This window comes from Acomys russatus, chromosome X (genome assembly GCF_903995435.1).
Source record: "Acomys russatus chromosome X, mAcoRus1.1, whole genome shotgun sequence".
NCBI classification, from domain to species: Eukaryota; Metazoa; Chordata; class Mammalia; order Rodentia; family Muridae; genus Acomys; species Acomys russatus.
This window is the reverse complement of record NC_067169.1, coordinates 112565347-112587682: the sequence shown is the minus strand read 5'-3', so window position 1 is coordinate 112587682 and position 22336 is coordinate 112565347. Positions and strand designations below refer to the sequence as shown.

Here is a 22336-nt window from a genome sequence, read left to right as displayed (position 1 = left end):
AAGTGGCAAAAGGGTCCATTTGCACATACAGAAAACCTCGCTATCATTAAGACCTCAGATCTTCCAAACTTGATATGCAGATTCAATGAGATCTATGTTAAAATATCAGAAAATCATATTGTATATGGCAGTAAATTTATTTTAAAATTATATGATGAAGTGACATAATACTCATAATAGCAATTAAAAATACTGAAAGAGAACCAACTAGGAAAACTGAAACCTATTATAGAAGCTACTAAATCAAAACGGTGTGGGAAATGCAAACAGAAAGATGGAATGACTCAAGAGTGTAGAAAAAGACCCCTCAACTCTCAGCTCCTCCCTGTTCCAGAGACAGCTGCATCTTTTCGTGCAGTGCCAGCCTTGTCCCTTGACACGATGGTGAAGGTCGGAGTAAACGGATTTGGCCGTATTGGGCGCCTGGTTACCACGGCTGCCTTCACGTCTAGCAAAGTGGAGATTGTTGCCATCAATGACCCCTTCATTGACCTCAACTACATGGTCTACATGTTCCAGTATGACTCTACCCACGGCAAGTTCTGCGGCACGGTCAAGACTGAGAATGGGAAGCTTGTCATCAACGGGAAGGCCATCACCATCTTCCAGGAACGAGATCCCGCAAACATCAAATGGGCTGATGCTGGTGCCGAGTATGTTGTGGAGTTCACTGGTGTCTTCACTACCATGGAGAAGGCCGGGGCCCACTTGAAGGGGGGAGTCAAAAGGGTCATCATCTCCGCCCCTTCTGCCAATGCCCCCATATTTGTGATGGGCGTGAACCAGGAGGAGTATGACAACTCACTCAAAATTGTCAGCAATGCTTCCTGCACCACCAACTGCTTAGCGCCCCTGGCCAAGGTCATCCATGACAACTTTGGCATTGTGGAAGGACTCATGACCACGGCCCATGCCATCACTGCCACCTAAAAGACTGTGGATGGCCCCTCTGGAAAGCTGTGGCGTGATGGCTGTGGGGCTACCCAGAACATCATCCCTGCATCCACTGGTGCTGCCAAGGCTTTGGGCAAGGTCATCCCAGGGCTCAACAGGAAGCTCACTGGCATGGCCTTCCATGGTCCCACGCCCAACCTGTCCGGTCGTGGATCTGACTCTGACATGCCGACTGGAGAAACCCGCCAAGTATGACGACATCAAAAAGGTGGTAAAGCAAGCATCTGAGGGCCCACTGAAGGCTATCCTGGGCTACACTGAGGACCAGGTTGTCTCCTGCGATTTCAACAGTGACTCCCATTCTTCCACCTTTGATGCTGGGGCTGGCATTGCCCTCAATGACAACTTTGTAAAGCTCATTTCCTGTTATGACAATGAATTTGGCTACAGCAACAGGGTGGTGGACCTCATGGTTTATGTGGCCTCCAAGGAGTAAGAAGCCCTGGACACCCCACCCCAGCAAAGACACGAGAGCGAGAGAGAGGCCCTCGGCTGCTGAGGAGTCCCTGTTCCAACTCTGCCCCTGACACTGAGTATCTCTCCTCACAGTCTCCATCTTAGACCCCCAGAATAATGGGAGGGGCCCAGGGAGCCCTACTCTCATGAATACCATCAATAAAGTTCACTGCACCTACCAAAAAAAGACCCCTCAAATAAAGGAGCTGATCCTACAAGAAGGAGCAAAGATAATTTAAAGAAAAAAATTTCAAGAAATTGTGCTGAAACAACATAATTGGATATTTCTACGAAAATAGAAGTGCCTGGGTGCTGATTCTGCTCCATTCATAAAAATGAACACAAAAGGAATCAGAGCTCTCAATATGAAACATGAAAATGTAAAAATGAATGAGAATAAGAAGAAAATCTAGGTGACTTTGGTTTTGGAAATGACATTCTTAATTTATCACCAAAAGCAAAATTCTTTAAAAGAAAATAATGTTAAATTAGACTTCATTAAAATGAAACTCATTCTTCAAAAGATACTAATAACAGAATGAAAACATAAACCACATAAGAAAGTATTTGCAAAACACATCTTACAAATACCATATTTATAAAATGAATGTTCAAATCTCAACAAAAACAATATCAAACTCCACATCATGTCATTATAACAGTATTAATATAAATTCAAATAGCAGTGGGATACCACTACACAAGTATTAGCATGGTAAAAATCCAAAACATTAACAATAAATATTGGAGAAGATATGGGTGAACAAAAACTCATTATTAACTGATAGTAGAATGCAAATTGTCTAAAATTAGGACAACTGTATGATAGTATCTTACAATGCAAAAATGATTTAATATTAGCAAATAAGGTGGCAATTTTACTCTTAGAAATTTTTCCAAATGATTGTAAAAATGTGAACACAGAGGTTTACAGCAGCTTTTTTCATATTGGGAAAATATGAAAGCAGCCAGCATGTATTCCAATCACTGCTAAATTTTGTAAATAATATAAATTGGTAGAATGTGGTGACTGGGTACAACAGAGCAGTAGTATTCTGAGATAAAAATTAACAAGTTACCAGTAAAAAGAATGGAACTGAAATGATCATTTGAAGCAAAATCCTTTTATATACAGAAGCTAGATTTAAAAATAAAAAGCCATGGCATACACAGGTATGATGCAAAACTGGAAGCTACCCTAACTTTATATGACCTAGTGAAGAAACTTCAAAAGAAAGAGCCTAAATAAACCAAATCAGAAATAATTTAATATATTAATATTATAATTATAATTATAATATTATAATATATAATATTTTATAGTAATAATAAAAATAGGACTTTAGTACTGTAATACATTAAAAGAATTTTGCTAAATAATGTTGAATATAATTTAAATAACAAAAAGGTAAATTTTAGTTTTTTAATTGATATGCAAAATGCATGTATGTGTGATGCACAATCTGATTTTTGATATATACATTGCAGAATACATAAATAACTGCATTTAAAGTATGGAATTGGCTCTTTCTAAGCCGGCACTCCCTAAGGACGAAGCCATGTTCAGCTGGAGCGCCAAGATTGTGAAGTCCAACGGCGAGAACCCAGAGGAGTTCGAGTCTGGCATCTCCCAGGCGCTGCTCGAGCTGGAGATGAACTCAGATCTCAAGGTGCAGCTCCGGGAACTCAACATCACTGCGGCCAAGGACACTGCAGTTGGTGGTGGTCGGAAAGCTATCATAATTTTTGTACCAGTTCCTCAGCTGAAATCTTTTCAGAAAATCCAAGTCCGGCTAGTTCGTGAATTGGAGAAAAACTTCAGTGGGAAGCACATGGTTTTCATTGCTCAGAGGAGGATTCTGCCCAAGCCAACCAGGAAAAGCCGTACAAAAAATAAGCAGAAGCGCCCCCCAGAAGCCGCACCCTGACAGCACTGCATGATGCCATCCCTGAGGACTTGGTCTTCCCAAGTGAAATTGTGGCTAAGAGGATCCGTGTAAAACTGGGTGGCAGCCGGCTCATAAAAGTTCATTTAGACAAAGCACAGCAGAACAACGTGGAGCACACCTTTTTTGGTGTGCAGGCAGGGATGTTAACTTTGAGTTCCCAGAGTTTCAGTTGTAAAGAAAATGACTGAATAAAGTGTCATTCATAGTAATAAATAAATAAATAAATTATGGAATTGAAATTTCCTCTGATTTCCTTCATTTTTCCCATAATTTAAGTTTAATTTACTTTTAACATTCCATTAAAACCTTCATGTACATATTAGATGAGAAACATGAAATATTTCAGCACATATATATTATGTAAAGATTAGATCAAGACAAAGATTATTATCTTCTCAAATGTTTATTTTTTATGATAAAAGCATACAAATAATTTCTTCTAGGCACAAAATTATATCTAAAACTATGCATGCATGCACAAATAAATACATATTTGTGAATATGCAATATATGTATGTACAAATATGTATCAATATATCATTTCTTCTAGCCACAAAAATCATATTTTATATATATACATATATATAATATAATATAAATACACCTATTTATAACTCACCATCTTGAAATTTTGCACTCGTACCTTCAGTATGTATTGTCTCTCTCTGAGTTTTTCATTCTCATTCTCTTTCTCTATAAATAACTATACTAAACCATAAATGTGTACTATCTTTTATCTTTACTTAATGAAAGGCTAATTTTGTTTCATAAAATATTTTTGTTAGAGCTTTTTAAAAATAGGCTTTTAAAAAAATAAATAAAAATAGGCTTTTAGTGTTCTTTATAGTCATCCTACTGTAAAATAAACCAAATATCACAAACTTTTGTTCCTATCTAGACGTAACTTAGGCTCTGTGTGTCAACCTTCATGTAGCCATCTCTCTAATACTGAGTGTGCCCTCTTCCCATGTGGCCTGACAAGGCAGTCCCACCAGGGGGAGGTGATCAAACAGCAGGCAACAGAGTCCATGTCAGAGACAGCCCCTGCTCCCCTTACTAGGGTACTCACATGAAGCCTGAGCTGTCCATTGGCTACAACTGTGTAGGGGGCCTAGGTCCTTGGTTGATGCTTCAGTCTCCACACATCCCTCTGGGCCCTGGTTAGTTGACTCTTTTGGTCTTCTTCTGGAGATCTTGTCATCTCCAGGTCTTTTTCTACAAGACTCCCTACACTTTGCCCAATGTTTGTCTATGAGTCTCTGCATCTGTTGTCCTCTGAGAGGCTCCACCCAGCAGCTTTGCCATGTGTTTGTGTGAGTCTCAACATCTGTTTCAAACCACTGCTGGGTGGAGCCCCTCAGAGGACGACTCTACTAGGCTCCTGTCTGCAAGCACAGCAGAGTATTGTTAATAGTATCAGGGGTTTGGTCTTTTCCATGGGGTGGGTCTTCACTTGGGCCAGTCATTGATTGGACAGTCCCTCAATCTCTGCTCTATCTGCTCTATCCTTATCACTGCAAATCTTGTAGGCAGGGTAATTTTAGGGTCAAAGTTTCTGTGGGTGGTTGGTGTTTCCCTCTCTCCACTAGGAGTCTTGTGTTGTTAAAGGGTGTCCTCTTCAGTCTCCATGGCTCCTGCTAGTAAGAATCTCAGATACAGTCCCCCTCATATCCTCCCAGAAATCTACCTTGACTTAGGGCTCTAGCTTGTCAGAGGGATGCTCCCACTCAACAGTTTCTCTTTCTACAGGCCTTCTGTCTTCTTGCCCTTGGTCTCCCCAGATCTGGTCTCCATTTCCTTATGATGTAATTATTATAAACTTGCATAACAATTGTGTGCGTTCAAATGTGCATTGCATATGCATACACATGTGCACGAAGGCCAAAGGATAACTAAGATACTTTTTCTGTGGTGTCAGCTACTTTTGGTTTTAGAAAAGCAGTTCCTCACTGACCTAGAAATCTCTAAATAGACTAGAATATCTGCAGATGAGGCCCACTATTTACCTGTGTTCACTCCCCCACATGAGGGATTATGAGCACATGCTAGATCTTTTTAAAAATGGGTTCTAGGAATGGGACTCATGTCTTTATGCTTGCAAAAATGGGACTTAGACTGAGCTATCTCTCCAGGCCAAGGCGGAGATTTCAAAAATACTATGGATCATCCAGGCCTGCCAGGACCCCAGAAACATCTCACCTCTGGAGCATGGCTTTACTCAGCTTCCTGAGGAAGCCTACCAGGCCCCAGGAACATCCAGCCTCCAGGCCACAGCTCTATCTGCCTTCCCAAGGAGACCTGCTAGGCCCCAAAGTAATGCAGGTTAGAACCTCCCCACCCCCATCCCCAAGCCCCTGCCTGGGGCACAGCCAGCACTGGAGAACTGTGAACTAATCCCTGAGTTCCAGGCTCCAGCCCATCACTCTACCCCAAGGAGGCCTTCCAGGGCCCCAGCAACATCTACCCTTTGGCCCACAGCAGTAGCTCCCTTCCTGAGTAAGCCTACCAAGCCCCAGGAACACCTAGCTTCCAACCCAGGGCTTCTCTCAACTTCTGGAAAAGGCCAGTAGACACCAGGAACAACCAGCCAGCACCAGGGACAACAAGATGGCTAAAAGTCAGTGTAAGGACACAATCAACATGAGCCAGAGCAATATGGCACCACCAGAACCCAGATATCCTACTACAACAAGCCCTGGATATCCTAACACAACTAAAACAGAAGAAAATGACCTTAAATCTATTTTTATGAAGATTATAGAGACCTTTAAATAGGAAATGAATTAATCCCTTAAAGAAATACAGAAAAATACAACCAAACAAAAAAGATGCTTTTAAAGAGGAAACAAATAAATCTTCTTATTTGTATTTATTTGAAATAAAAGAGTGACAAGGTTAATCTGCTGGGTGTGGTGGTGCACATCTTTAATCCCAGCACTCAGGAGGCAGAGGCTGATGGATCGATGTGAGTTCGAGGCCAGCCTGGTCTACAAAGTGAGTCCAGGACAACCAAGGCTACACAGAGAGACCCTCTCTTGAAAAACCAAAAAAAAAAAAAAAGAGAGAGAGAGAGAGAGACAGAGAAAGAAAAAAATACAGGAAACCAGGCATGGTGGTACACACCTGTAGTCCCAGCATTCAAGGAGATCCCTGTGAGTTCAAGCCAGCCTTGTCTACAAAGAGAGTCTAAGAAAACCCTGTCTTAAAAACAAAACAAAACAGGAAAATATAATCAAACAGGTGAAGAAAATTTAATAAAAGGGTTCAAGACCTGAGATGAGAATGGAAATAGAAACAATAAACACACACACACACACACACACACACACACACACACACACACACACACACACACACACACATCCTGTAGATTGAAAAGCTAGGATAAAGAATTAGAATCATAGACTTAAGCAATGCCAACAGAATACAAGAGATGGAGGACAGAATCTTGGGTGTAGAAGATATAATTGAAGAAACTGACACATCAGCCAAAGAAAATATCAAATCTAAAAGTTCCTAACACACACAAAAAAAAATCCAAGAAATCAGGGACACTAAGAAAATACAAAACCCAAGAATAATAGGAATAGAAGAGAAGATTCCCAGCTCCAAGGACCAGAAAATATTTTCAACAAAATCACAGAAGAAAACCTCCCCAACCTAAAGAAAAATACGTCTTTAAACATACAAGAGGCTTACAGAACATGAAATAGATTAAATCAGAAAAGAAATTCCTCCTGCCACATAATAAAACACTAAATGTACAGAACAAAGAAAATATTTTTTTATCCTGCAACAGTTTCTTTATTTCTCATTGCTAAATTCCATTATACAGTGGTCATTTTTTTTTTACCCTTATTACCCCTCATAATTCTTCCTTCCTCTCCAGCCAGAACCTTCCTTCCCAAGTGCCCTCCTGACTTTCCTGTCTGCTCTTTGTTGTAGCTGTTGAGTTTAGTGCTGGGTAAGCAGGGTACAAAGTGGAACAAAGGCAATGTATGGGTGGCCACACCACCGAGCTAGAAATGATCATAATGAGTGAGTTAACCCAGAAGCAGAAAGAGCCAAATGGTATATACTCACTTATATCTGCATACTAGCCCAAGGGGCATGTCCCACAAAAGCCTTCACTAACCAGGAAACTGGGACAGAGGGGAGGACATCCTATTGGGACTCTAGATGAAAGAAAATATTAAAAGTTGCAAGAGGAAAAGGGCAAGTATCACATAAAGGCAGACCTATCAGAATAACACCTGATTTCACACCAGAGATTCTAAAAGCTAGAAGGGCCTGGGCCAATATTTTGCAGATCTTAAGAGACCACAGATGTCAGCACAGACTACTATACTCAGCAAAACATTCAATCACCATAGATGGAGAAAACCCACTATTCCACGACAAGACTAATTTAAACAATCTTTAAATAATTAATATTTAAATAATGTCTATGCACGAAACCAGCCTTACAGAAATACTAGAAGGAAAACTCCAACCAAAGGAGGTTTTCTATACCAAAGAAAACACATGAATAATTCTACTTCAGCAAAACAAAAATAAGAAGCATACACACACACACATACAACAATAATAATATAACAAGAACTAACAACCACTGAGCATTAATATCTCTCAGCATGACTGGATTCAATCTCCCCTCCCAAAAAACTCAGGCAAACAGAATGGCTTCAAAATCAGGACCCATCATTCTGCTGCATACAAGAAATAAACATCAGCAAGAAAGACAGATATATCTCAGAGTAGAGGACTGGAAAGGGTTTTCCAAGCAAACAGACCCAAGAACCAAACTGGAGTAGCCATTCTAATATCTAGTAAAATATACTTTCAACCAACACTAATCAAAAGAGTTGAGGAAAGACACTTCCCTGGTGGAAAAATCCACCAAGATGATGTCTCAATTTTGAAATGACTGTAAGGGCACCAATATTTGTAAAAGAAACATTACTAAAGCTTAAATCACACATCGATCCCCACACATTAATAGTGGAAGACTTCAACACCCAACTCTCACTGATGGAGAAGTGATTGAAATAGAAACTTAACAGATAAATAATGAAACTAATGGGCATCATAAATCAAATGGACCTAATAAATATCTTCAGAACTTTTTACCCAAAAACAAAATAATATACCTTCTTTTTAGCAGCTCATGAAACCTTCTCTAAAATTGACTATAAACACAGTCACAAAGCAAGCAAGCATCAACTGATATAAGAAGATTGAAATAACCCCCTGTATCTTATCAAACCACATGGATTAAAGCTGGACTTTAACCACTATAGAAAAGCAAGAAAACATACAAGTTCATGAAAATTGAACAACTCTGTACTTAATGACCCCTGGATCAAGAAAGAAATCAAGAATAAAAGTAAAGACTTCCTAAAAGTCAATGAAAAAGAAGGCACAACATGCCTAAACTTATGGGATACAATGAAAGCAATGCTAAGAGAAAAGTTCATAGTACTAAGTGTCTTCATAAGGGCATTGAAGAGATCCCATACTAGCAATTTAATAACACACCTGAAAGCTCTAGAAAAAAAAAAGAAAAACAACAGGAAATCATCAAACTCGGAGCTGAAATCAATAAATTAGAAAGAAAGAGAACAATTCAAAGGACCAAAATAATCAAAGCTGGTTCTTTGAGAAAATCAACAAGATAGAGAAACCCATAGCCAAACTAACTAAAAGGCAGAGGGAGAGTACTCAAATCAACAAAATCAGGAATGAAAACAGAGGACATTATAAGAGACACTGAGGAAATCTAAAGGATCATGAGGTCTTACTTCAATAACCTGTACTCCGCAAAGTTGGAAACTCTAAAGGAAATGGATGTTTTTCTTGATATATTCCATTTACGAAAGTTAAATCAAGATCAAGTTAACAATCAGAATAGTCCTATAACCCTTAGGGAAATAGAAACAGTCATTTAAAGTCCCTCATACAAAAAAGCACAGGGCCAGGTGGCTTTAGCTCAGAATTCTACAAGACTTTTAAAAGAGCTGATACAATAAACTTCAAACTATTGCACAAAACAGAAACAGAAGGAACATTGCCAAACTCGTTCTATGAAGTGACAGTCACCCTTGTGCCTAAATCACACAAAGAACTAACAAAGAAAGAAAAATTTCAGACCAATCTCCCTGATGAACATTGATGTAACATTACTCAGTAAAATACTCACAAACCAAATCCAAGAACACATCAAAAACACCATTCACCATGAACAAGCAGGCTTTGTCCCAGAGATGTGGGGTGGGTCAATATACTGAAATCCATCAATGTAATCAATCATATAAACAAACTGAAAAAAACCTGAAAAAACTAAAAAAAAAAAAAAAAAAGGAAAAAACACATAGTCTGAAAAGCCCTTTAACAAAATCCAACGCACCCTCATTTAAAAGCCTTGTAGAGAAGAGAGATACAAGGTACATACTTAAATACAATAAAGGCAATATACAGCAAGCCTATAAACAACATCAAGTTAAATAGAGAGAAACTTAAAGCAATTCCACTAAAATCAGGAACAAGACAAGGCTGCCCATTCTCTCAATATCTGTTCATTATAATACTTGAAGTCCTAGTTAGAGCAAAAAGACAACTAAAAGATATCAAGGGGACACAAACTTTAAAGAAAAAAGCCAAAGTATCATTTTTCTTTTTTTTTAATAAAGATTTATTTAATTATTTTTTATACAATGTTCTGCCTGCATGTACACCTGCACACCAGAAGAGGGTATTATATTGCAGTATAGATGGTTGTGAGCCACCATGTGGTTTCTGGGAATTGAACTCAGGACCTTTGGAAGAGCAGACAGTGCTCTTAACCTTTGAGCCATCTCTCCAGCCCCAAAGTATCATTTTTCACAGATGAAATGATTATATATATAAATGAGCCCCAAAATTTTACCAGAAAATCCTACAGCTGATAAACACCTGCAGCAACGTGGCTGTATACAAACTTAACTAAAAAAAAAAAATCAGTAGCCCTCCTGTATAAAATGATAAACAGGCTAATAAAAAATTAAGGAAACAACACCTTTCATAATAGCCAGAAATAATATAAAATATCTTGGTATAACTCTAATGAAGCAAGTGAAAGATCTGTATGACAAGAACTTCAACTCTTTTCAATGTAGAAATACATTGAAAAAGACATCCAAAGATGAAAAGCTGCCCCATGCTCGTGGGTAAGTAGGCCATATTACAAAAAGCAATCTACAGATACCATGAAATTCCTATTAAAATAGAATACAATTCTTTACAGACCTTGAAAGAACTATTTTCAACTTCATATGGAAAAACAAAAAACCCAAAAGAGCTAAACCAGTCCTGTATAATGAAGGAACTTCTGGAGGCATCACCATCCCTGATTTCAAGATGTACTAGAGAGCAATAATAATAAAAACTATTAACACACAGTATTGACATAGAAACAGACAGGTTGATCAAAGGAAACAAATTGAAGATGCAGAAATAAACCTCTGGACACTTGATTTTTGATAGAGAAGTTGAAACCATACAATGAAAATAAAGAAAGCATTTCAATGAGTGGTGCTGGTCTAACTGGATATCTGCATGTAGAAAAATGCAAGTAGATCTATATTTAGCATCCTGTGCAAAATTCAAGTCCAAGTGGATCAAAGACCTCAATAAAAAAAAAAAAAAACAGATACACTAAATCAAATAGAGGAGAAATGGGGAAGATCTTTGAACTCATTGGCCCAGGAGACAACTTCCTGAACAGAACACCAACATCTCAGATCCTAAGATCAACAATTAATAAATGGGACCTCATTAAAATTGCTTTGTTCTTCATAGGTCAGATTCGACATACGGCTTCCAATGTGTTCCACTATGGTATTACAGACAAAATGAAATAGCTGTTGAATTACCCTAGAGTACTTACACCATAAGAGAAATAGCTTTTGGAGCCAGGAGACTCAAAAATATGATAGAATCTCCAAAATTGATGAAGATGGGTAATTTAAGATATTCATCTAAAATAAAATGTATACAAGTTCAAGTGTGCACGTGAGAGCAGTCATCCTACCCAAAGACCTCCCAAAGTGGCAAATTGATGGTGTTCAAAGCAATTTTTAAAATAGTTACAGACATAACTTTTCATTAGTCAAAGTAGTTTTATGTACAATTATGACACTACATCTTTTAAATATGTGAATTAATGATAAAATTAGTTGTGTTACATAACCAAAAGTATCGCATATGAAGATGCCTCTAATCACAGGCTGAAATTCATTATATGTGTTCTTTTTCTATACACTCTCAAATATAATTTACTAAGAAAATGAAAGTGGCTATATTTTTCAGGCTATGTGAGATTATGCTTATAACAAATAACTTCCTAAGCGAAGAAGGTTAGTAACAAAGGCTCATACTTCACTCATACATAATAATAACATAAGGTTAAATTTAAGACTTTAAGATTAGGCAAAACTTAATGGTATAATATTTATCCAACCATCAAAAGTGTAAAATATCTATAAATGTAATTTAAAGCACTGGATATTGTGCACACTGGGTCCACTCTCTTTTTATCCTTTATTTCATAAACAACACACACACACACACACACACACACACACACACACACACACACACACCATTTTTTACATGTGGACTATTTCACAAGAACAATTACAAAAATAGTAAATTTCTATGGAAGGTAAGTCATTTTTCTTCAGTGTTATAGTCACTGCTAAGCTTTCCAGTCTCCAGTAAATATCCACACACCCATGCTCATGCTTGTACCCCAAATTAAACACAGTGAGTCATAAAATTTATATGAAAGTAGAAGGGATACTTGTTGGGCAAAAGAAAGAAAGAAAAAGAAAAGAAAGGTTCAAGAGGGAGTGATAAGCATGTAATGGAAGGAAATGTCTAGAATTGTCAAAGAATAAATAAATATATAAGTTATTAAAAATAATATATACTAAATTCTTTCTTAACATGTATGTCAGCACAATGGTCTTTCTGTCCATTGTTCATCTCCACACTATGAGAGTGTCTTCATGTGAAAAGAATACAATCTTTGGCCACTTATATCCCTTGCAGAGACTCTACTTTATTCTGTAATAAGCTGTGTTAATACTTTACACTAGAAAACAAAGCTGTCACTTTGCATCATGGATGTAACAGAATTGCTTGACCAATGGAAAGCGTAAAGAGTTCCAGAGACTGACATAAATTCTGTGCTTCTTTTCATTCCCACACTAGTTTAACATGTATGAAAATTCATGATATCCATCCAAGACAATATCAGTGTTCTACTGGAGAAATATTCTAATTTAGCAACATCTCCTTAAAGTCCCATCTCCAAAAGAACAAAAGGATTTATGCATAATATTTTAGTCTTGTAAGTCCATGAGATCAAAGGATTGTATTTTTTAACACAGACTGATGGAGTGAAGTACGCAATGATTTGGAAAAGCATAAAGTTGATGAAAAAATCAATGTCTTCCAACTTTTTCCATGGGTAAGATTTTTACCTTGTTAATATAAATTATGTCCCTTACAGCCAGCATTCTATTACTACTACAAATATACAAATAATCACTTTTAAAGAGAAAATTATTATTTTCACCCAGTTTTGGAATGGTCCATGACTGAGATCCCACTGCTTGGGGACTTGTGGGAAGATGTACCCTGGCAGAGCCTTGTGGAGAAGCAACCCTACCCCACCTCCTGACAAGAAATTAAATAGAAAAAGAAGAGATAAAGATCTCATAAAATATCTCAAGAGCATATCCTTAATGATACAAAGATCTAGTGAATTTTTATCTTCCCACCACTCATTTTCAACTGTCTTAGTTGAGTCGTTCACAATACTAAATACAGCCCTCTGATATTTCCACACCAGTGCTCTCAAAGAGCATCAGCATCTGCCTTCTATCCTCTTCTTCCTCCTCACCCTCCATAAACCACTTGCCAATGGTTTAAACCACTTTTCTCTTATACTTTAATTCATGCTTAATAAGAGTACAAATCATAGAAGGTAAGTAGAAAAATACATGAGTAGACAGATAGCAGACAGAGACAAACAGATTAACCCATTGTGAATGGCATAGAGATTAGACAAACACGGAATATGTTAACAGCTTAAGATGACTGATTTACAAGGAAATGTGTAAGTCAAAAAAATGTTTTGCCATAGTTAATTATGTAACATCATGACAATTATTCTTTTTTTATGACAATGATTCTTAGAACTAAAAATGCTCTGGAAGTTGGGCCACAGTTGCAACCTGGTGGTAGAGTCCTTTTCTACCACTCAGAAGCCCCTACATTTATTCTTTAACACTGAAAAAAAGTCCTCAAATTATTATACCAAAAGCATTTTCTGGTCAAGGTTCTTCAAGTTAACAAATATGGCCATATCAGAAAAAATTAGGAACACTAAAACATTTTTAAGTACTACTCTATTAAAGCTATTTAGAACAATTCTAGTCTCATTTTTCCTAAACAAGACCATATAAACGTAAAAAGCTAAAACATACATTTTGATGAACTGATATGTGTAGTACATAGAGAAAGACAAAAAGGCATCCAAATGAACTCAGGAATAATAAATTATACTGTTAGAAGCAAACTAGGATCCATATAACTTAGTGGCAATGTTCACATTAAATGATTATTGCAGTGTGACATATATGGAAACACATTCAATAATTCTCCTTCCAAAATCTGAAACAGAATCATAAGCTGAAAGTCATCTTTAATAATAATGAAGAGAGACACAGTGCTTTAGCTAATTGGTGAGTCTGGTCAATGATAGGTAAAATAGAAGAATAATTCAAAATAGTACTTGGAACAGTATTCTAAGTGTTTTGCTTTCTACTGCAAATTAGATCAAATTTAGATAGATAGATAGATAGATAGATAGATAGATAGATAGATAGATAGATAATAAGGTATAAAACCTTAGAACTTGAAAGGAATTGGCTCAAATTTGCATAGTTTTGCATAAGAAAGTGGAGCATCCTAATAAGAATTAACAGACTAGTACTAGGTTAGAGATTGAGTGAACATAACTGAGACCTTGAAATCCAAGTCCAGTGATCTTTTTTTTTAGTCATTTTATTTCATCTTTCTTTGAATTCTATAGAATAAGATCAGAAAGGTCTCTTGAAAGTACCATTCCATAGAAGGTTTGCCAAGTTCGACACTGGCTGGCCTATCCAGTCCCTGGCTGCTTTCTTCCATGCACTCAGCATTCTCATTCAGTTCATAAACCATACTCCATACAGCCCAATCCTTCCGGGCAATATTTTATAGACACAGAGATGTCACTAACTTCCCAGAGTTGCTGAAGTTTTGAATATGAGAAAAAAAAAAGAGAGGGAAATCGCAAATAACATCCCAGGCCTTAAAAAGCTTTGCAAAAAAAGGCAATGATATTTTAGTTTATTCTGAAATCACAAAGAGCTCCACTTACAAATTTCCCATTGAAAAAAAAATTCCCATTGCTATGATATGGACATCTCCTACTACATTTTGGGTTTTTCACTTCAGAAAAGCAAAATTCAAGTTGGTATTTCTCATATACCCTAATATAAGCTCTGAGTACAGATCCCAGATGGGCTTGCCAATGAACATTTGCAAAAAGGTTATTTCAGGCAACTTAATGACCCAATGGCTTAGCAATCAAATCAATTGCTCAACACCTGACCTTTAACTAGAGAAAAATCTATATTCCTGGCAAATCAGACCTCTTTAGAGTCTTCCACAAAAAAAAAAGAAAAAAGAAAAAAGAAGATAAAAAGACTCCAGAGCATGAACCACTGCCAGAAAAAAAAAAAAAAAAAAACTTTATAACTTAATACAATATACAACTTACATTTCCAAAAAATGCATCAATGTACCTACAGATCCAGTTCCAAAGATAACTTTAATACAGCTACAATTCCAGAAAGAGGTCTGAGAAATCTGCTTTTTCATTATGCAGACATTACTGAGTAAGTCTTGCAGAATAAGGACTTACCACATGCCGCTTCAGTAATCGTGCGTATCTTCAGGATGACTTTCCTGAGCAATCATTTTCTGCACCCCAGAAATCTGGAGGAAATATGATTCCTGTTATCAAAGCATGCTGTTATGAAGTATTTTATATGACATAAATGAGTACACTTCTTGGTCATTGAACATTGTTTTTACTATGTCACAGTCATGCAAGATATTGAGCATAAAGTGCATTGTTCAAAATTGACATAAAGAAATGGTGTTAAACTTCTTTGAAGAGATTAGTGAATCGTGGTCTGGAAACCTACACAAATAGCACACAACAGATGTTTGAATTGGTGAAGTGTCCATATGGCTCTTGAAAATATCCACCTTTCCTTTAACAAGTCTAGATACTATAGATCTTCCTACTATAATAAACAAATATTATTTCCTTCCTTCTCTGGGGCTGGAAACAATGGCTCACCGTTTAAGAGTGCTTGCTGCTCTTGTAGAGGGCCCTGGTTCAAGTCCTTGTACCTATATCAAGCAGATATACCTGTAACTACCTGTAACTCCAGCTCCAGGATTCCTGATGCCCTCTTCTTATCTCCACAGGCACCCAGATACATGTGACATACAAACACAAATAGATAGATGCTAGATGAGAGATGAGAGACAGAGAGAGAGAGAGAGAGATGTATATGTATAAAAGTTTAAAAATTCTTTTTCTAAATATTAATTCATTCTTTAAGAGTTTTCCCTCCTGTAAATGTAAAGTATTACTGGATTTGTAGAAGACTTCTATTTCCGTTTAAGGCTCTAAATTTAGACAGAAAAAAAAAAGCACCTTGTATCGGATTTGAATGATTCATGAGTTCATTGCTCATTAATTAGCATTTACGACATCAACACACATATGAATGAAAAACTTTCCCTCACAATTTGTTGCCTTAGTGCTCTTTAGCTACCAGGTACAGGAATCTCTGGAATATTGAACAAGCTAATGAACATGCCACAATGATGCACTCTTGCAGTTAGGAGCAGCACATTAACCACGGAGTTCTTTAAGTATTTAGTTGTAGACAAATATCCTCAATCCTAATATAGAAGGGATAAAATGCCTCAACATCTCATTGTAACAGTTCATAGCCCCAAACCAACATAGTAAAGGTGAAAAAACAATGCATCACAAAAAACAAGAGAATGTACAGCATTTTATATTCTGTAGCCAAACTGATATTCTGATTTTTGTTTCAATTAAAAACTTGCTGATTTGAATGTGATGTGTCATTCAGAATAGGCTTGTGTGACTATTAAAATACAAACACGCACAATTATTATCATATAATACATGTAATGTTCTGTTAAATAGATTCTCTCTTAGTACAAAACAGACAGACAGACAGAGAATATAAGAGTAAGAGCTGCTGTTCAAGACTATAATTGAAACCTAACAGGATGTTTAATCACCATCCAGATATGATCAAATTCTACCAACAATTTTATACAATGAGAAAATGCTTTATGTTCTATTAATTCTGAGCAATTTTAATGTTTATAATATTTATAAATGCTCTGTAAAGCCAATAAATCATGTCATTTTCTATTTCGTTTCTATATTCTAATCAACTTGAGAATAACGAGGAGCATTATGAAGTGACAATGTAATCTTGAATACACATAGAAACAGACAGCACCACAAATCTACCTGCCCATTACCTTCAGTGGAGCTAATAATCAAAAATGCCTCTTTTTTAAAATGCCTCTTTAAAAAAAATAAGCATTGCATATTAAAGCTTCAGAGAACGCAGAGAGCGTCTCAGAGACTTGTTGTCCATACTAGTTCATGAAGGTCAAAATAACAAATATAGCATAGATTGTGTCTGCCCACAGGAATGGCAGTTTTTCAGATTTTATAGTGTCCATGAGCTCATAATCCAGAATTACTGTGGGAAAAACCAAGAGAAGTTCATTAAAGAACAGGAGAGATTGAGCTAAGCAACCATAATATCTTTCATATACATTATTTCAATACTTTACAACTGTAGTAGAAATAATTAATTATGTCCATATATATAAATATATATAAATCTTCAGAAAGAATTTACATCTCCCAGCAATTCATTAAAATGGCACAAGGAATAAGGACAAGCTGATATATGTTCTCTAAGCCTCTTACTAGAGTTCCTCCTTTGGCCTTGTATAAGTGTATCTGTAAGAAAAGTGATATCTTTTTTATAATTTATTATATTAAATCCGAATTGTTATCCCCTCACTTATGTCTTCCCATTCCTACCCTCCCTCCCTCTCTGGCCCTATTTCTCTCTCCTAGACCTCTAACAGAAGGGGACCTCTTCCTCTCTGTTCTCATTTGGATAGCCTGCTTCCCCTTCCTCTGTGTTCCTCTAGAAAATTTTTTAAGTGATATCACGGTCATCAAGTGGATGGGTCTATTAAAAAATGATTATTCTTTTGGGTATATGCTCTGGAGTGATATAGCTGGGTCTTGTGGTAGAGCTGTTCCCAATTTTCTGAGAAAGTGCCAGATCATTTCCAAAGAGACTGTACAAGTTTACACTCCCACCAGCAATGGAGGAGTGTTCTCCTTTCTCCATATCTTCACCAGCATGTGCTGTCACTTGAGTTTTTTATGTTAGCTACTCTGACATGTATGAGATGGAATCTCAGAATCCTTTTGGTTTACATTCCCCTGATAGTTAAGGACGTTGAGTATTTAAGTGCTTCTTATCCATTCAACATTCCTGTTTTAAACTCTTGAGTTCTCTAAATATTAGATATTAGCCCTCTGTCAGATGTAGCATTGGGGAAGAGCTTCTCCCAGTCTGTAGGCTGTCATTTTCTTTTATTGACAGTGTCCTTTGCTTTTCAGTTTCATGAGGCCCCATTTATTAATAGTTGATCTTAGAGCCTGAGCTGTTGGTGTTCTGTTCAGGAAGTTGTCTCCTGTGCTGATGAATTCAAGGCTCTTCCCCACTTTGTCCTCTAATAGATTTAATTTTTCTGTTTAAATGAGGGTGGCTGGTAGAGACTGATGCACCAAACCAGGACCGTAAATGTAAAAGACCCAGGTTCCCCTCTCAGATGTAGCTGATAGGCAGCTCAGTCTCCACATGGGTCTCTTATTAAAAAGAGCAGACTCTATCCCTGCCAGGGACTCTGTTGCCTGCTTTTTTATCACTTCACCCAGGCAGGGTGCATTACCAGCCACAGAATAAAAGGATGCAGGCAGTCCTGGTGAGACTTGATAAGCTGGAGTCAGATGACATGGGAGGAAGGCCTCCCATTTCTCAGGACTAGAGGAGGCAGAGGGGGAGAGAGAGGGAGGGTGGGACTGGGAGGAGATGTGGGAGGGGCTATGATTGGCATCTGAAGTGGATAAATTTAAAAAGTAAATTTAAATAGAAAATAAACTGTTATCTTATAAATGTTTCCAGTAACGTCAGGGGTATTGTAAACAAGGAAGTTAAGCATTTGAGTTGTTGGATAATTGCGTCCCAAAGACTCCCAAACTATACAGACTAGTTATACTTTTTCTTAATTATGCTCCAGGACTGATTGGTAACACCCTATTGTTGAAAACACAACATACTTGAATCATACAGCACAGAAAAATCAAAGTGGTAATGATTTGGAAACTTCATCCCTACTGGTGAGCCTTCATAACACTCATAAGATCTATGCATGCTACCAGAGGAAAAAAGCAATCATCAATCATACCTAATTATGAACACTGAGAGCTACAATAATGATGTCCCTGACATGATATGCCCACTGTTGCAAAGGTGACATGAATGCTATGGGAATAACTAACCACTTTTTGACTGAATTTAAGGTGTACTCCAAGAGATGGTACCCATACGGACAGACACTGTCAATGAGAACAAGAATCTGTGGCTATATATGTCATGGGTCCTGGGGGGAAACCTGCTACTATACTACATGGAAAATGAAATAAAATGACTCTTACTGATTTATTTCTATACTTACAGAGTTCATTGCTTAACCCTAATCAGAGATGCTTCCTCTTGCAGTACATGTCAATTAACACAGAAGCCCACCATTGGTCAATATACAGAGAATATGAGACAGTAAAGTATTCAGCCCTAAATGGGATAGTGATGTCACACCTCTTAAGGTCTCAAGGCTCAGGGACCATTGTGGTTGGGTGTGATGATTGTAAGATGCAGAGGTGGAAGATTACTTCAAAAAAAGTGTGTATTCTGCACTCAATAGGGTGCATGCAACATAGGAACTCACAGAGACTATGACATCATAAACAATACCTGACATCATACACAAGAGCTGCACAAGCTCAAGCCAGACAAAAGCCCAAATGGAGGAAGGGAGGGGTGCAAAAGTTCTATCCCATAGCTAAACAGCTATTATGTTAGCATTTGATTGTTGCTAGGAGAGGGAAATCTGGATTTGTTTAATGGTATTACATCTGGTATATCACAACATTCCATAGTTGTCCTCAAACTCAGAAGAATTCAGCCAACATAAACTGGACTTGAAAAGTCAAAAGAAAGGAGAAAACATAAGGTTGGTTAGGCAAGGAGGATGGAGGAAGATTTTGGAGAAGTTCAGGATCCAGATGAATATAATTAAAATACATGGCATGCAATTCTCAAATTAATAAAAATATTATTTTAAAAAGAGAAAGATTCTTGTCAAGACATTGAATATGCTAACCATACTAAGCACTCCAAAATGCTAATGTTATTTCCTAAAACATATGAAGAAAAGTGATTGAGGGGAGGAAACAAAAAAAATTAAAGCAATGTTGCACTGAAGTGTCAGCCTGTGCCACCAATAGAAGCACCCTTGATGAAAGCAACATGAGGGAGCCTGAGCTGCTGGAACCTATTCCTTATGACTTCGTGGCATAAGCACTGTAAAGACAACAAAACAAAGAAACAGAAACACATTGTGGTGTATAAAAAAATATCTTCCTTAATGAGTAGAAATGTGATAGCTGGATATGGTGGCATCCACCTATAATCCCAGCACTCAGGGAGGCAAAGGCAAATGGATCTCTGTGAGTTCAACACCAGCCTACCAGCCTAGTTTACAAAATGAGTCCAGTACAGCCAAGGCTACAGAGAGAAACCCTGTTTCAGAAAAGAAAGAAAGAAACAAACAAACAAACAAAGAAAAGAAATGTGGTGTCTTCTACTCCAAAGAATATTTAAAGGAAAAATACAACAGTGGCATAACAATTGATTTCTTTTACTTAAAGAACCATCTGAGTTTATTTCACTAATATGTGTAGTCAAAAAGAGTCAGAGGTTATATCTTGTTTGACCTGTGTCAGCATGCCTCTCCAATTCAATAGCTCAATGGTGGTATCAGCTTCAGACATAAGTGCACTCCAGCCAACAGGAGGGGGCCAAAAGCCCTAAGAATTCTGTGAACCTTTCCAGATGCTACATAGTTCAATTCTGTTACGTTCCATTGGTCATAATTGAATCACACAGCCACTTATGTTTGCTTGGGATACCATGGAATAAACTCATCAGGGAGCGCTCTGACCAACTAACAGCTGGTTGACCATGTAAGCAGGTGAGAAATAACCCTGAAAGTTGATCCGCAGTCTCTATCAAAAAAAGACATAGTCTGCGAAGCTTGAGTGGCCACACTGTTAGGATAAAGAGACCATAAATTCATGTGAATATCAAGAGTTTACATGGAGAACAATGTATCTCTAAAATGTATACAAGAAATTGAAACCAAGATACATGAATTGCATGTAACTGGATGGCAAAACTGATCTTAAATTAACCTTCAAAGTTTAACACATTTTAAGTTACACAGACTAGAGAAGCATAATGTTTTCTGCATCTTTTCAGAAGAAAACTACCCTTCATCCTCTGTTATTTACTGCCTTACAACACAGAAGGGGCCATTTGTAAGAGAAAAGATTCTCTCTTCATTTTGAAAGCCTGAGCAAAGAGGATGAGGTGTCTGTAGTCATTAAAATGGGGTTTGCAAATTTAAAACTATTGCACTTGTCTTATTAATATATCTTTGTGGAAGAATTTCCATCAAAAGAAATGTATTTAAAACAGTTGTGTGAGGAAAGTAATATGCAGAAATTTTATTGTTCCATAAGTACACATAATACAGCACAGGAATGTTAGAGAAAATTATTGCATGGGTAGAAGGAGTTAATTTGCAATTGAAAGTACATCTCCAGGCTACATAATGAAACAGTAGAAAGTAATCATTATTTAAAAGTGCATGGCATAGGCAAAATGAATAGGGTCATTTTCATAATGTCTTTGTGGGTTATGAGCCAAATCTTTTCTGTGACTATGAAAAGATGAAAATGAAAAAGTTGCTTAGTATCCTAAAGCTTCTTTCATATGTAACTTCACAACTAGCCAGGGACAATTGCCAATTGTTTTTAAACTACTTGCATCTTTGCACACTAAAATAAGGCGTTTCCCAGAAACATATGCTGGCAGAATTGCAAAGACAACTCTTTTTGGTTGTGTCTATCCCTAACTTTACAGTTGTGAAAAGTGAGGGTTAAAAGCATGAGGAAACCTGCCCAAGACCACATATACAGGGAGGAATAGAGACTAACCTGAAGCAGTGATACTTTTAGCCTACAACAGTCAAATCTTTATTTCTTGTTTTTAAATATCAAGCTTCTTATAACAAATCCATGAAATCTGAAATGTTGGATTCTGAACTATGTTCTTCAACAAAGGCCAACACAATCCCAATCTGTAACTCTGTCTGGTAGACCATCACCTATATAGCAAGAACAATGATTTGAAAACATAAAATGTAAAACAAAACAAAAAAAAAAACAAAAACAAAAAAAAAAACTTCAAGTAACTGTGCCAGTAGAAAAAACTGGATCATCATTTAGTCATTTGTTCTTAGTATAATATAGGCAAAGAAACAGAACACAATTGCAAGTAACCACAACTGCAAAGCACAAAAGTTAAGAGTTTAGAAAATATGATGCA

The 22336-nt window shown here is 37.1% G+C and overlaps 2 pseudogenes; both read left to right on the top strand.

Moving 5' to 3' along the window:
* Nucleotides 1–349: 349 nt before the first annotated feature.
* LOC127184914 (glyceraldehyde-3-phosphate dehydrogenase-like) lies at nucleotides 350–1390 on the top strand (annotated as a pseudogene).
* A 1579-nt stretch (nucleotides 1391–2969) lies between these two features.
* On the top strand, nucleotides 2970–3534 carry LOC127184915 (40S ribosomal protein S7-like; annotated as a pseudogene).
* The last annotated feature ends 18802 nt before the right edge of the window (nucleotides 3535–22336 follow it).